Raw genomic sequence first — 15,571 nt, 5'->3', positions numbered from 1 at the left:
AGGCAATTGGACTACATAATTTTTGAGTTCCTTTCTAGCTCTAGCATCACCCTCAGATGCCCTGGTACCTAGAGCAGTAAATGGACAAGGGGCATTAGCCCCAGGATCTGGGTCAAGTCCACATCTTGGAGCATGGAGGAATTGCAGTGATGGCTGCAGCCCCCTGGAAGATGAACGTGGCAGGAACTGGCTGAGAGATTTTTCTGCTGATGGTGAAATGTCCTGCCAGATTCTATGCAGGTAGGTTGATGCAGGTGAGGCATGGAATTGGACTCTCCCTCCCTTGTGATCCCTGAGCGATGTTTCCTTGCAGAATCAGAAGCTTTCAGCACCACTGGGTGCCAGCTAGATTCAGCCATTCATATTGGCAAAGTAGGTGAACCATCTTTCTGCACACTGTCCTGGCAGGGCTTCCAGAAAGGCTTTCTGCTCCTTCCCTTTAAATGCTTCCTTGTATTTCATTGTCACTGTGCCTGAACTCATACCTTCCCATAGCCTTTTGTTTCCCTGTCCAGCTGGCATGTTCTTTGAGGATGTTGTGGTCCTGATGCCATCATAATCAGCCAGGAATAGCTTAGCTCAACATCAGAGCCACAAGGGAAAGGCTTGACTATTGGAAGGAAAATAATAATCCATTTTGAACCTCACCCCAGAGCACACACCCAAATTCAAAACCTTTTGATCAGAAAGGAGACATAAACCCATTAAAAACTAGAGAGAAAAGTAATTGGATGTTTAACAAATACCTGAAAGGAGGAGCCCCTCTAAGCTAAAAAAACAACAAAAAAGTATCAAGAAGGCAAAGACCAGCCAATTTGACTACATCACAACTAAGTATTTCCAAAGTCAAACAATATCACAAACAGAACCAAAAAGCAGAGTGCGTAAACTATTTGCAAATCCATAATTTGTAAAAGAACACACACAAAACCCTAACAGTAAAAATGCAACAGAGAGATATGTAATTCACCTAAACAAAGTTTACAGAAGAGGAAATAGAATTGACTAAAATTTTTTGGAAAAAATGTTCAATTTCACTATTAACAGAAGAGCAATAATAAAACAATAAAGACAAGTTTTCACCAAAAAATTAGGACAAAAATGTTTTAGAATCCTCCGTGCTGTTGAGGATACAGTGGAACTGGCACTATTATTCAGTGCTAAGGGGAACGTGAATTGATGTAAACTTTTCCAAAAGTAACATGACAGTTGAAGAGAAGAGAGGTGAAAGTTCCAAGAGAGGGCAAATGACCTATATATTTATACAACAATTTATTGAGTGTCTACTTTGCATTAGGTATTAAAATGCGAGGATAAATAAGCTATAGTGTCTGCTCTTGGACATACAATTAATGAGGTAGAAAGACACAGAGATTCTCAAATGGTATGTAATCAGAAGAAGGCCAGAGATATGCATGGGGCACAGTCAAAGCTCGGAGCAGCTGGGGTGGGTGGTAAAAGTGTGAAGCTTTATGGGAGTTTCCAGGGAAGGTCCTAGAAGAGGTGCTGGGATGAGTAGCAGTTATTCAGGTAGAAGGCAGAGACAGAAGTGAGGAGCATCATGGATGAACTCAAGCAGTCAGGGTTGCCAAAGCCGGAAATAAGAGGCAGGGGATGGAGAAGGCGGGCCAGATCACCCAGTGCCATGTCTATCTAATTGAAGAGGTGGGTTTTTTTTCTTCTCGATAATAGGGAGTCACTGAAGCATTTTGAGCATGCAGTTTCCACAGTAAGATTTCTGTTTTAAGACGATTACTCCAGTTACTTGGAGACATTTGGAGACGTGAGGGCCAATGAGGAGATGATTGCCGTGGTCCAGGTAGAGAGGGCAAGGCCTGGACTAGGATTGGGGCCAAGAGGATGGAGAGAAGGTAAAATTAGGAGATGCTCCTGACTGACTGACTGCTGAGGTCAAAGAGAGTCAAGGAGATGCTTCTGACTGACTGACTGCTGAGGTTAAAGAGAGTCAAGGTTGCTTTACCTGTTTGTATCTTGGGGGATCGGGTGGATAGGAGAACACCCAGGAGAAAGAGCAGGTTGGGGGTGGGGCTAGAAGAGGATCGCTGGGCTCAGTTTTGGACAAGTTGAATGAAAGGTGGGCACCCAGGTGGAGATGGCCTGAGAGGAGCTAGGAGAGAGCTTGGATCTCAGCAGAGATTTGAACAAAAGATTTGGGTTGTGACTGATGGTGACTGAAGCCATGGGCTTAGGTGAGCTGGCCCTAGCATAAGATAGCAACTGAGGAGAGACAGGGGGCCTAGGACAGAGAACTTCTCCCCCATTTACCAGTAGGCAGAGAGAAAGAAGAGCCTACAAAGGCAAAAAAGTAATCAGAAAGAGGTGGAAACAGCACCTGGAGCCTGTGTTGGCATGGAAACCCAGGGATGTGGCATGTTTCCAAGAAAGGATAATCAGTAGACAAAAGAGAAAAGCCAGTGAGATAGGGACTGAGAGCCCACTGGTTGAGCAATTCGGGGCCCTATAGATCCTCACAAAGCAATTCCTATGAGAGATGGGGCAGAAGCCCCTGCTAGGTGGGCAGAGGAGAATGAAAGGGGAAGGGAAAGCTGGCAGCATGGCACCTGTCCTGGGAGTTTGGACTATGGGAGAGAAACAGTTAGAGTCCGTTTGGGTGAGGGAGAATTTCTGAGCTGGGCTGAGACGAAATACGGGTAGACATGATGGCAGAGAGGTTGAGAGGCCTGTCACCTAAAGTCCTCTTGTCTGTATAAATCAGGGGCAAGATCAAAGGACATGGGTGGTAAGGAGGGAAAATGGCCATTGGTGACCTCTACTAGAGCTGTTGTCAAGTAGGAAAGTGTATGTGCCAGCCTGGAGCTCACAGAGGAGGTGTGGGCATCTCCCATGGGGGATGGATGAACCAGGAGAGTTCACGGAGCAGGGCTGGACACTGCGCCATGACTGACACTTTAGGGATGGATGCAGGAAGAGGGTCCTGCTGAAGAGACTGAGCAGGAGGAACTGGAGGAGAGGACTGAAAAAGTGGGGTGTCTAGAAGCCCAGGGAGGAGAGACTTTCCAGAGGGCAGAGTGACCATGAATGGCAGATGCACAGAAGTCAGGGGAGGCGAGAGCATCCTGTAGACTGGTCTTTGGGGACCCCTGCCATAGCGACTTTGGAGGAATGGGCAAAGCCCAACTGCGTAGGGGGTGATCTGGAGACTGAGAAAACAAGAGGGAAAAGGAGGACCTGGGGGGAGGAACAGGTTTCTAGAAGGTGCTGTTTCTTACATACTGACATTTGGAAGGAGGAGGGCTGTGTGAGGCCAGAAGAGCCCAGCAGGTAGTGAACGGGGCCCCAGCGCGGTGGGATTAAGTGTATGGGGGAAGGGATTAGTTGTGTTGGTGGAAAGGGGCAAAATTAAATCATGTACATTTTACCAAGTAACCTGATCTCTGTGTTTTTCTGGAGGTTATTTTTCTGCCCTCTGAGTACTGACTACAGCTCTAATTAGCAATGGTTTCATCCTGCCTTGTGTCTGGGGCTGTGTCTTATTCATTTTTGTACCTTTCGGTACCTAGCAACAGGCAGCGAGCGAGGTAGAGGCAGGGTAATTATTTTCTGCTTGAAATCGAATGTCTGAAATGGAGGTTCAGAACTTTTTTTTTTTTTTAACCACAAAAGTTTTGTGACAATTCCCAAGGAATCAACAAACAAGAAAATAAAAGTCAAGGTTGAAAATGTCTGTATGTAAGGCTGTCTGGGTCTTAGGAAATACACTCTGCACTCTAGTGTGGGCACAGCTCTTTATAGTTTTTATGGTGAGGTCGTGACCATTGTCTCTTCTAGTCATTGCAGACCTGTCCTCCTGCCCGTGGTGAGGCAGACAGCCACCATTAGCCCCATTTCACAGATTTAGAAAACTGAGACCCAGAAAGGCAGGATAGTGGGAAAGAAGGGCAATGAAGTTGGTAGGGACTCGGGCACAGTCTTGAATGCTACATTCAGGGTCTTGAGCACCACAGCCTGGTGGCATCTCCTAGACATCAAGTAATTCTATTTCTTCCATATTTGGATAGAAGTCAAAAGTCAATAGAGAGCTTTGGTCTAATTGACCAAGCTTGGGTCTCCTGCCATCCCCTGACAGGACCTGGTTGGTAAGAGGTGGGACCTGAAGGAGGGGCCCCTGTGGCTTCTGGGTGAGACAGCATCCCATGTCCCACCACAGCCATATGAAATAGGGAAAAGGAAATTTCCCCAAGTGTAGCAAGGGGCCTTAGGGAGGAATAATGGATGCAAGAAAGCCCAACCCCCCAGACATCCATTGTAAGAAGTAACCAGGCGGAGTCAGGGAGACCTGGTCCAGATAAGAGAAAGATAGGAGGGAGAGGCCTGAACTCGGCCAGTGGAGATGGGGAAAAATAGATCCAGAATTTGTAGGAGATAAGAACCAGAAATGGTAACTGATTAGCTATTAGGATGGGAGAGAGGGTGACGAAGAATATTCCCATGTGCCTTGGGTAGATGGTGGGGACCACAGCATGGGGAGCCAGTCTGAGGGGCAAGACAGTGGTCTCAGATACAGGAGTCAGGGGTCAGCATCATAGCTCTGTGGAACCCAGCAGGCACTTGGTTCAAGGGTCTGGGGCTCAGGAAGAGATTCTACTGGAAGTACTGGCCCAGGGCCGTGGCCACTTGAGTGATGGGAACCCTGAGAGTGAGTGAATCCCCGAGAGCAAGAGAATGGGATAGGCCCAGGGCCCTGTAACCATGAGTTACAGTGACATTTAAGGAACCAGTCAAGGTGTGGGCAGGCGACAAAGGAGAAAGAGAAGGAAGGGCCTGAGACATGCGACAAACAGCCAGGAGGGTGGGTTGCCATGGCAACCAAGGTAGTGAAGAGTTTCAAGGAGAAAGTAATCAACACTGTCAAATGCAGCAGAGAATTCCAATAAGATAAAGACAGGATTTTTTTTCTTTGGATTTGATGATTAGTAAGCTTTTGATGACCTTAATAAGAGCATTTTGGGGGAGTGATGGGACAGAAGCCTGAATAGTGTTGAGATGTGAGGAGGTGGTGAATCCATCACTAGAGTCCTTTGAGGAGTCTGGAAGGAAGACCGAGATGTGAAGGACGGGATGGGGAGGTTGAGCAAAGGAAAGACAGGAGCAAGTTCATAGGCAGATACCGACTCCCAAATGTGATAAGCATTGTTTAGTGACGAAAGTCCATTCATTCTACATATTCTAGTTTAGCACCTATTATGTGCCTGGCAGTGTGCCTAGCACTGTGGATTCTGTGCTAAATGGATTAAAATAGGCAGAATTCTTGTTCTCATGGAGCTAGTATGGTAGTAGGGAAGAAAGACGTGAATCTGATAATCACATATAAACGTATAATTTCCAACATTGGTAGGTGCTCTGAAAGAAAGGTACTAAGTGCTGGAGGGTGTACGACAAGGAGACCTGCCCTAGGCCAACTCCGGGAGGCTTCCCTGAGGAGGCGACATTTGAACCAAGTTGTTAAGAAGGAAAAGTAGTTAACTGGACAGAGCAAATTGGAGAACAGCACTCTGGGCAGAAGAAACAGCCTGTAAAAAGGGAGGGGAGGTGAGACCAGAGAGGCAGGCAGTGCTGGCTGTGCAGAGCTTTGGTGGCCAAGGCTGAGCGCCTGTGTCCTTCCATCCTGAGGAAGCAAGGAAAGTATGCTGGAGACCTGCCCTCGTGTGTTGCTATGATCTGAGGCTCTGGCTGGTCTATGGAAAAAGTGTTAGAGGAAGCACAGGTGAGTAGACTTTAGGGAGACCATTAGGATGCTTCTGTTCTCGTGGTAGATGGGGTCTGGACACACGTTCTGGTTAGTCCTGGTGCACGGTGGAAGGAAGAGGGGCAGGAGAGGAGGTGGTATTCAGGATGACCCCCGAGTTCCGGGCTTGCCTTGTTGGTGGCATGGCACTGCTTTTCTCAGAACTGGGGAGCCCTGGAAAAGAATAAGCTCTGTGAGGCAGACCCCAAGTCTGGTGGTAGACATCCAGCTGGGAAATGGGGAGGAAGTGGTTGAATGCATGGGCCTGGAACACAGCAAGAAATCCCAGAGACTGGTTCAGAACTTGTGAGGGATCCTGAGTGGAAATGTGAATTGAAGTGGTATGAGGTTTCTGGAGCATTCTGAAGGTCAGAGAGGCTGAGCAAGAAGCAGCCAGGCACCAACATTTGGGGCCTGTAAAAGGAAAGAAGACTCCTCCTAAGGTACTGAAAAGAAAGAGACAAAGAAGTCTTTTGACAGAAAGATGGAGTGGTCGGCAGTGGGTATGTGCGGAGGGCTGATCCGTGACCCCTCCAGTGTGCAACTGCACAATCACCATGGCACCCCTGGAGTTGGGCAGCGTGGTGTCCCTGCTGATTGGCACCCCTGGGCCCATAGGAGACTTCTGGGGACCTTAACAGAGGCAGCTTGTGGGGGGTGATTGGGGAGAGAAAGGAGAGAGGGAACAAAGTCTAGGGTCTTTAACTCAGCCTTCAAGGAAAGAGCAGTGCTGGTATTTGAATCATCTGAGGGAAAGGAGCCTGAGTAATGGAGTGATTAAGAATGGAGACAATTAGTGAAATGAGTTCCCACAGGGGCTGGGATCAAGAGTGGTGGTGGATAAATTAGTTTGGGGCAATAATGTGTATTTGACTGAATGGGGCAAAATTTAATTATTTACCTTTTAGAAAGTAACTTGATCTCCATGTTCTTTTGGGAGGTTTTATCTGACCTGTGTACCAACTGCAGCTCTAATTAGCACCATTTTTATCCTGTCTCATGGCTGGGATCATGCCTTATTATTTTTTGTGTTTCTCAGCACCTAGCAACAGACAGTAAGCTCTTTGGGTGCCGAATCAATATTACCTGCCTTGAAAAGAAACATCTGAAGTCAACATTCAAACTTTTAAAGAATCGGTGACTGTTCTTCAAAAGTCAGGCATGATGCAGGAAAGAATTGGGGCATTAAGTCATGGTGGCAAGGGTTTGGGTGGGTGGAGAAAATGTAGAGGAATCGGCTCCTCTCATCCTTGTAAGCTCTGTGCCATTTATCCTTGTTCAGGTTCATTGTTTCATATGAACTTCACCTTCCCTCACAAGAAACAGAACATCACCCCATTTCACAGAGGAGGAACCAGAAGCCAGAGGAGGAAGTGCCTTGTTGGCATAGAGCACAAGTGGTAGGAGCTGGGTCAGACCTCAGTCCATAAGGGTCGCAGTCCTTCTTCCCAGAACCAGGTTGAACTGAAAGATGAGGGAGGGCTCTTTGAGGCCCAGGTGGGGGCGCTCTACAGGCATGCACGGAAGGTTGGAGGGACAGTCCAACTGGAGACCTGCCGGATATTAAAGCATCATATCAAACTGCGGTGATAACATTTGCAGTGCTAGCACTGGAGCAGGTAGCAAGCACTCTTGTTTAAAGAAGCCTCCTCACCACATGAGTGATATTTACATCGAAGTCTTCTGTATTTCTAAACAATGTTTGTCTTTAACCCATCTGTAATGTGTTTTTATATACGGTGTGACTTACAGATCTAATTTGATCTTTTTCTAAATGGACAACCAGTTTGCTAAGCACTGTTTATTGTCCCAACACCATCTTTCCTCCCAGTTCCCTATGTGTACACGCCGTTCAGATCTGTTGATCTGTTTACTTCTGGGCTAATACCAGCTTGTAATGAGCAAAGCTTTATCTTACTACCCGATAAGGTAAGCGCCCTTCCCTTCCTGGCCCTTTGTTCTTTTTTCAAATTACCTTGGTCATATTGTCATCATACTTTTTCACCTACGTTTTAGAATCAGCTTGTCAAAGTTTCTTGAAAAAAAAAAAATCCTGTTGGAATTTTGAGTGGGATTGCATTGAAGGGAGAAATAACATCTTTAGGATATCAGTTCTTCTCATCTGTGAACATGGTGTCTGTCTCCATTTAATCAGTCTTATTTGTTTGGTTTGGTTTTTAATGCCTTTTAATAAAGGTTGGTCGCTTTTGTCATAAAGGTTTTTCACATTTCTCATTAGGTTTATTACCAAGTTCCTTATCAGTTTTGTTCCTTTTGTGAGTGGAAAAGGTTTTTCTTTTTCTTTCTTTTTGCTTTCCAAATTTTAATCAATCTACTAATCATGGTGCTTCATTCAGACACACACTCAGAGTAAATGTGCTTTGTCCCTGGGCACACAAATGAGAACACAGCACACATGTAAAGTAGAACTAATTGGCTGGAAATGAATTAGAATTTTTGAATTAAAATTTAATTATACAAGTAATACATGAATACATTTTCCCTTAAATAAAATTAGAGTGTTACAGATGAAGAAGTCTCTACTGAGGGCCCCCCATCCCCCGCCACCATAGGTCCCTCTCCCCCTACAGAAGTAGCTGCTCTTAGGCTTTTGCCGTTTATCCAAAATGTTTTCTTATGCCCATTGAAACATATCTTCTGTTCTCTGTTGTGTGTTTGCACAGACGTGGTGTGTACACACCGGAGGTGTTGCTCTCAGTGCGCCCTATGGGACTTCCAGTGTAGCTGGTGTGCCGCGGTGTTCCTTGCAGCTGATGACGGGTGGCGGCTGATTTGATTTCCTTGTTTCCTATTGACTGACTATTCAAATGTTTCCAGTGTCGTCCCATTAAGACAAACCTGTAAGAGCATCCTATAATTGCCCGTTTTGCAAATGTACAAGTATTTCTCTGGGACAGATACTTAGAAATGAAATTGATGGGTCATAGGGTATACATATCTTAAATTCTAATAGAAATTTCTGAAATGGTCTCCAGATTGCCTTCTAATGCAACCTCCTGCCAGTCATGTGTGTTCATTTCCCCAGACCATGTCTAAGTTTTCCATTTTTAACCAGTCTGATAAGTGAAATATCCTGCTTTAGTTGGCATTTTTCTAAATTACCTGCAAGACTGAAGTCTCCACGTGTTTACTGTCTTAAATATCTTTTTTCTGCAACATTTCTTTTTAATTAAAATACGTACATATTCAAAATGTGCACATTTGTTAGTTCTGCGATGTGGACACACAGAGCTGTTTCACCGTTCTCCGTGCTTTTCCTTCCTTCTTTGGATTACTTGTCTATATCCTTTGCCTATTTCTCTCTTTTTTTGGTGGGGGGAGATTTTTTTTTTTTTTTTTTTGTCTTTTTGCTCTTGCTTTTTAAGCATTCTTTGTGGATTTGAGTACTAATACTTTGTTTTGTGTATCACGGATGTTTTCTACATTGTGATTGGTATTATTTAATTGTATAGGGTTTTTTTTTGTCTTAGAGAAATTTTAATTTTAATACAATCAAATTTGTCAGTCTTACTTTTTACACTCTTATTTAAGAAAGTCTTCTTTATATGAAGGTCATAAGTATTTCCTGTATTTTCTTCTCTAAACTTGATAATTTCTATATAGATACATATTTAAGCCTTTATACCATATATAAAAAATAAATTCCATATGCATGAATCCTTGGATCTAACTTTAATCCCTTCCCATTCCCCCTAAATGGATAGGTAATTGTCCCAACACTATTTATGGAATAGTATTATCATTTGTCCACTGATTTAAAATCGTTGCCCTTGCCTGACACTGAATTCCAGTGTGGGTCTGTGTCAGAGCTCTTTCTGGTCCACTGATCTATTTGTCTACTCCTGAGCTTGATAATATGCTTTGCTAACTGGCGGGACAAATCCCACCTTCTTTGTTGTTTTTGTAAAATTGCTTTGGTCATCCTAGCATACTTGTTCCATCACATGAATTTTAAAACAGCCTGTCAGGTTTCAGGAAAAACTCTGCTAGGATTTTAATTGGGATCACATTGAGTTTATGGATAAGTTTGAAGAAAATTGGCACTTTATCATATTTAAGCCTTCCTACCAATGCACGATGCTGTCTCTCTCAGTTCCGGTCATCTTTTATGTCTTTCAGGGAAGTTTTATGGTTTGTCTAGTTAAAGTCTTGCATATTTCTTGATACGTTTATTCCTAGGTTTATTAGAGGTTTTGTTGTCAACTGTGAATAGGATCTCATCTCCCCTTATTTGTTTGGCCTTTGTTTTTCCGTGTTTCATTTCAACCTGTTTACTAATCAGTGTATTTGATTTGCAGACACACACACAAAGCAAATGCTCTTCCTCCCTGGGCACAAACATACAAACACAGCCGATCACACAGAGCCAGCGTAATTGGCTGAAAACAAATCAGAATCTTTTCAGAATATACTTTAATGAAACAAGTAAAGCATGAATACATTTTCCTTTTAAAAGTAGAACAATATGAATGCAACTAAAGTTTCCTTGGGTCACCTGAGATCCTGGTCCTGTCCCCCTCCACAGTGGTGGCCACTGTTCAGAGTTAACTGCCTTCTACTGTAAATCTATAGATAGTATTGATGGAGATATTTTGAATAAATCATACCACGTCATAGGTGTTATACTGTGTCCTGCATTTTTCACTTAATCTTTGATTTTTGAGATCTACCCCTATTGGTGATACAGCATCTCTTATTAGTACTTTTTAACAGCTGTACAGTTTCATACTCTTTCACATATAGCATGTTTCCCCTCCTCCAGCATCCATAGATCTGAGGGGTCTCCCCTCTGCCCCCTAAAATGGAAAACGCTGCCAGGAATATCTTAGCACCTGCCTCCTCCTGAAATGTTTCTATAGGGTAGGTGCTGAGAGTGGAACTCTGACCTCTGTGGTGTCCACTGTTTTAGTTTTTTTAATAGACACAGCCCTAGGTGGCTTCTCAAGTGGCCCAGTTGGCTTCAGAAGCTGCTGTACCAATTTAAGCTCCTTCCACAAGTAAATGTAAATTTTCCTTTTTCCAGACCATTGCCAGCTTTTAAAGTTTATGGATCTGATGGATGAAAAAAGTGGTTTCTTTTGGGTTTCATTTGTGTTTTCCTGGCCACACTGTGGTCTCCGGGGTCTCCTGGCTATTTATATTTCCTCCCATTGGGATCATCTGTGCATGTCCTTTGTCCATTTTCTTCTGTGTTGTCTGTTTCTTACTAATCTGTGAGACTTCATTATATATTTTTTATATTAATTCTCTGTCTACTCTATACATTGAACACAATTCTCTACCACTCTGACCCTTGTCATTTAACTGTAATGTATCTTTTATTATGAATTTTTAATTTTTATGTCAAATTAAAATCCTATCTTGCCTTAAAAAAGCCCTCCCTATACACAACCATTTTTTGTGTATCTTTTCTAAAGCTTTCATAGTTTTCTTTCTTGCATATATATTTTACATTATTTTATTATTTTCACAGTTAAATCTTTACTATGTATGAAGCTAACTTTAAGTGTAATATCAGTGCTTAATTTTTTCTTGATGCTTAATTTTAATAAATTTCAAAATTGATAACCAATTTTTTCAATACTATTTATTGGATAATCTGTCATTTCTTCAGTAATTTAGAATTGCTGCCTCTACCTGACAATAAATTCCTATGTGAGTCTATGTCAAGCTCTTTCTGGTCCACTGATCTATTTGTCTACTCCTGAGCTTGATAATATGCTTTGCTAACTGGCGGGACAAATCCTACCCTCTTTGTTGTTTTTGTAAAATTGCCTTGGTCATCCTAGCATACTTGTCCATCACATGAATTTTAAAATAGCCTGTCAGGTTTCAGGAAAAACTCTGCTAGGATTTTAATTGGGATCACATTGAGTTTATGGATAAGTTTGAAGAAAATTGGCACTTTATCATATTTAAGCCTTCCTACCAATGCACGATGCTGTCTCTCTCAGTTCCGGTCATCTTTTATGTCTTTCAGGGAAGTTTTATGGTTTGTCTAGTTAAAGTCTTGCATATTTCTTGATACGTTTATTCCTAGGTTTATTAGAGGTTTTGTTGTCAACTGTGAATAGGGTCTCATCTCCCCTTATTTGTTTGGCCTTTGTTTTTCCGTGTTTCATTTCAACCTGTTTACTAATCAGTGTATTTGATTTGCAGACACACACACAAAGCAAATGCTCTTCCTCCCTGGGCACAAACATACAAACACAGCCGATCACACAGAGCCAGCGTAATTGGCTGAAAACAAATCAGAATCTTTTCAGAATATACTTTAATGAAACAAGTAAAGCATGAATACATTTTCCTTTTAAAAGTAGAACAATATGAATGCAACTAAAGTTTCCTTTGGCCAGCCTCTGAAGTCCTAGTTCACCTCCCCTCCCCAGTTTTATGTGTCTCCTTCCATAGAAATGTATAGAATTGATGTAGGCATTTTGAGTGAATCATCCCACTTTATAGAGATTTTACTGTAAGCTGTGGTTTTTTTTTACTCAGTTTTCTATTTCTAAGATATGCTCATATTGATACAAATAGCTCTTGCTGTGTTGTGTTCATTCCCGTGAATGTGCCACATTTTTTCTTCCCTAAGATCCATGGACATTTAGTTGCATCCCGTTCGTTCCTCCATGATTGCAGCACTGCAGAGAGCAGCCTTACACGTGCCTCCTGGCGTGTTTCTCTAGGGTAGTGATTGAGAAGTGGAATTTTGGTTCTCAAAGTTTCCACATTTTTAGTTTTAGACATTTCCAAAGTGTCCTCCAGAATTCCTGTACCATTTAAACTTCTTGCCAGAGGGTGTAAGACTCCAATCCCCACACCATAAGCAGTTGTTTTAAATATTTGCCAATCTGCTGGGTGAAAAATTGAATCACTTAAAAAAATGTATACATACCTGTTTGCTAGTGAGATTTTCATGTGTATTAGGCATTTGTATTTTCTGTTTTCTGCATGATCTGTTTATTTTTGCTCATTTAAAAATTAGGTTGTTTGCCTTTATCTTATTTATTTATGAATTTCCTAATATAATCTTGATATTAATCTTTTGTCTTTTTTTGCTCTGAAATTAAGCTTCTTATGGTGATTTTTTGATGAGTTCTAATCGTGATATATTTGAATATATACCCTATTTATATTATAGACAAGCAATATCAGGCACAGTGAAAAATGACAAACAAATATAAAGATTCAGTGTCACACAAAAGATTTCTTCCAGCTTCTCTGTTGCCTTCATATTTTTGTAGGAGCTTTTGTTAGACAGAAATTATCAATTTTGACATAATCAAATTTATCCATCTTTTCCTTTATTCCTTTTATTTATATATCATGTTTAGGCCTTTCTTACTCCAAAGGTATAAATATATTCTGTATTTCTTTCTAGTAATTTTGTTTTCATTTGGGTCTTTAATGCGGCTGGAATGTATGTTTATGATTGAAATGAGATATGATCTAACCTTTCTCCAAACGTGCAGCTGATGATTGCAACATGACGGACTGACTAGTTCATTTTTTTCTCCACGGATCTGAAGTGAAGCTCCCTCGTGCACTGAATCATGGTGTCTAGGTAGGTCTGAGGCCCTTGTTCTGTTTCACCGATCTGTATATTTCTGTCTGCACCAGGCTATTTTATCTGTTCTAGCTTTATACCACCTTTTGATATCTGTTAAGTACAATGCTCCATTTCATTGTACTTCCTTTTCAATTATCTGCGCTAACTCTTACTGCACATTAACTCCTCCACATGAATTTTAAAACCTGCTTGTCAAGTTCTGTGAATTTAAAGATTAAGTTGGGGGAAACTGACATCAGTACAATGCTGAGTCTTTCAAACCATGAGCACAGCGAAGGCCTACACGTACTCTGACCGTCTCGTATGCCCTTCAGCCGGGTATTGTGGTTTTCTCCATAAAGAACCTCCCCGTTTCCTAACAGCTTTATTCCTATAGTTTTTATTGTCGCTGTGAATGAGTTCTTTCTGCACTCCCTGTGTTGTTTTTCTTTTGCTTGCTACATTTTTTTTTTTGAATCCACTAATCACTATACTTCATTCATAGACACACACAAAGTAAACGTTCTTCCTCCCTGGACACAAACATACGAGCACTGCCAAACACACAGAGCCAGCATAATTGGCTGAAAATGAATGGGAACTTTTTCAAATTAAAGTTTAATGACACAAGCACAACATGAATACATTCTCTTTTTTAAAAAACAGAACATTGCAGATGAAGCTAAAGTCCCTTTTGGCCACCCACTGCTATCTCATTTCCTTCCCCTTCCCCAGAGGTTGCCACTGTGATGGGCTCCATGTGCACTTTTCTAAACTTTCTAAAAACTTGTAAATACATAGGTAGGTACCCACAGGAATTTATAGGGTAGAGTTGTCTCAAATAATGAGAATGTTGTCTTCTCCTTTCCGCTTTTCACTGATAGTCAATTTTTGTATTGAGCTGGATTGTATTATGGTTACAGAACAGAATGTAAGTATTATCATCCATCACAATGTGAAGGTAAAGATACAGAAGCTGGTAGATAACAGTGGAGAGAAGTGGGTGGGAGGACTGACAGGGACCATAATGGGGATGCAAAGAGCTTCTGTGAACACACAGTGGAGTAAGGAGTGAATGGGCAAGTAGGTTTCCTGAAATTAAAAAAGTAACCAACAGAGGTACTTTAAAATTGTGTTGGGAGAAGCAGGGATAGAGGGGAATAGTTCCCAAGTGACCTGAAGCCTAATCTGCCACATGGGACATCAGTGGGTCTTATGAAGTAGAAATAAGGTGTAGTAGATGCTGTTCAGAGAACTCCCATGGCCCAGTTTTGACAAGGATCTTGTAGGAGAACATCATCAGGCAACTTCAAGGAAGCACTTTCCTCCCTGATTAAAGATGTTCATCTGGAGAGCGTTATTGGCCCTGCCCCTTCCTTTCTGCCTAGGTGCTGTTGGGTGAAAATGTGATGCTTGGAGCTCTGACAGCCATCTTGTGACCAGGAGGGGAAGGCCAGGAGATGCAGCTCTGTGCTGACTCAGCGTGGACACCTGGCACCATTGACTTCTGGACTTTCTTTGAAATAAATAAATGTTCTTACTGTTTAAGCCACTCTTGGGTGTTCTGTTAAATGCTAGTGAAAGCATCCTTCCTAATACAAGGGATCTAAGAACTTCTCAGAGCTGGGAGGTGGTTTCAAGGAGCAGGTCACATACTCTGGGGCGAGAGTTTGGACATAAGGAGAAGGCTGCTCTTTTATCCTCCTGGATTTTTTTTTAACTATATGTATTTCATGGAAAGAAACAGAAGACTGTTATTAAAACAGTTCTGATAAGAAGTGTGTCAAGATGTGAACAGTGGTTGCCTCTGGGTACTTCAGCTACTTAGCAATTTTCTAAGATGTCCACAAACTATTTTTGCAATTAAAAAAAATTCAAAGACCCAAGTTTTGAGGAGATGACACATGAGAGAGGTAAATTTTGATATAGGAAAAGGAAGGGCCCAGAGCTTAGAAGAGACTGCCCAAGTGAACTCCTAGATAAAGACTTGGATTCAAAGGACTTGAGAGCTGTGAGACCGGCAGAGGGGGAGGAGGGATCAGGCAGAGTGGGCATGGACCTCCTCTCTCACCTGGACCCTGGGAGGCCAGCAGCCTCCATGGGATATACCAGGGACAGCAAAGAGTCCAGCATGTGGGGCACACAGGTTTTGGGACATGGATGTGGCAGGAGGGAGAGCAGTGACCTGTGTGTCATGCCAAGGAGTTTGAGCTTAGATCCTTAGGGTAGTGAGG

The 15,571-nt window shown here is 42.4% G+C and overlaps 1 long non-coding RNA gene across 1 annotated transcript; it reads left to right on the top strand.

Moving 5' to 3' along the window:
• Positions 1-254: 254 nt before the first annotated feature.
• LOC106730109 lies at positions 255-14,889 on the top strand. Its single transcript, XR_001366538.2, has 3 exons — positions 255-8,628; positions 13,261-13,352; positions 14,726-14,889. It is a non-coding gene; the product is annotated as an uncharacterized LOC106730109 (long non-coding RNA).
• The last annotated feature ends 682 nt before the right edge of the window (positions 14,890-15,571 follow it).

Source organism: Camelus ferus, chromosome 19 (assembly GCF_009834535.1).
Source record: "Camelus ferus isolate YT-003-E chromosome 19, BCGSAC_Cfer_1.0, whole genome shotgun sequence".
Lineage (NCBI taxonomy): Eukaryota > Metazoa > Chordata > Mammalia > Artiodactyla > Camelidae > Camelus > Camelus ferus.
Note: the sequence above shows the minus strand (reverse complement) of the source record. Positions and strands in the feature narration are given on the sequence as shown.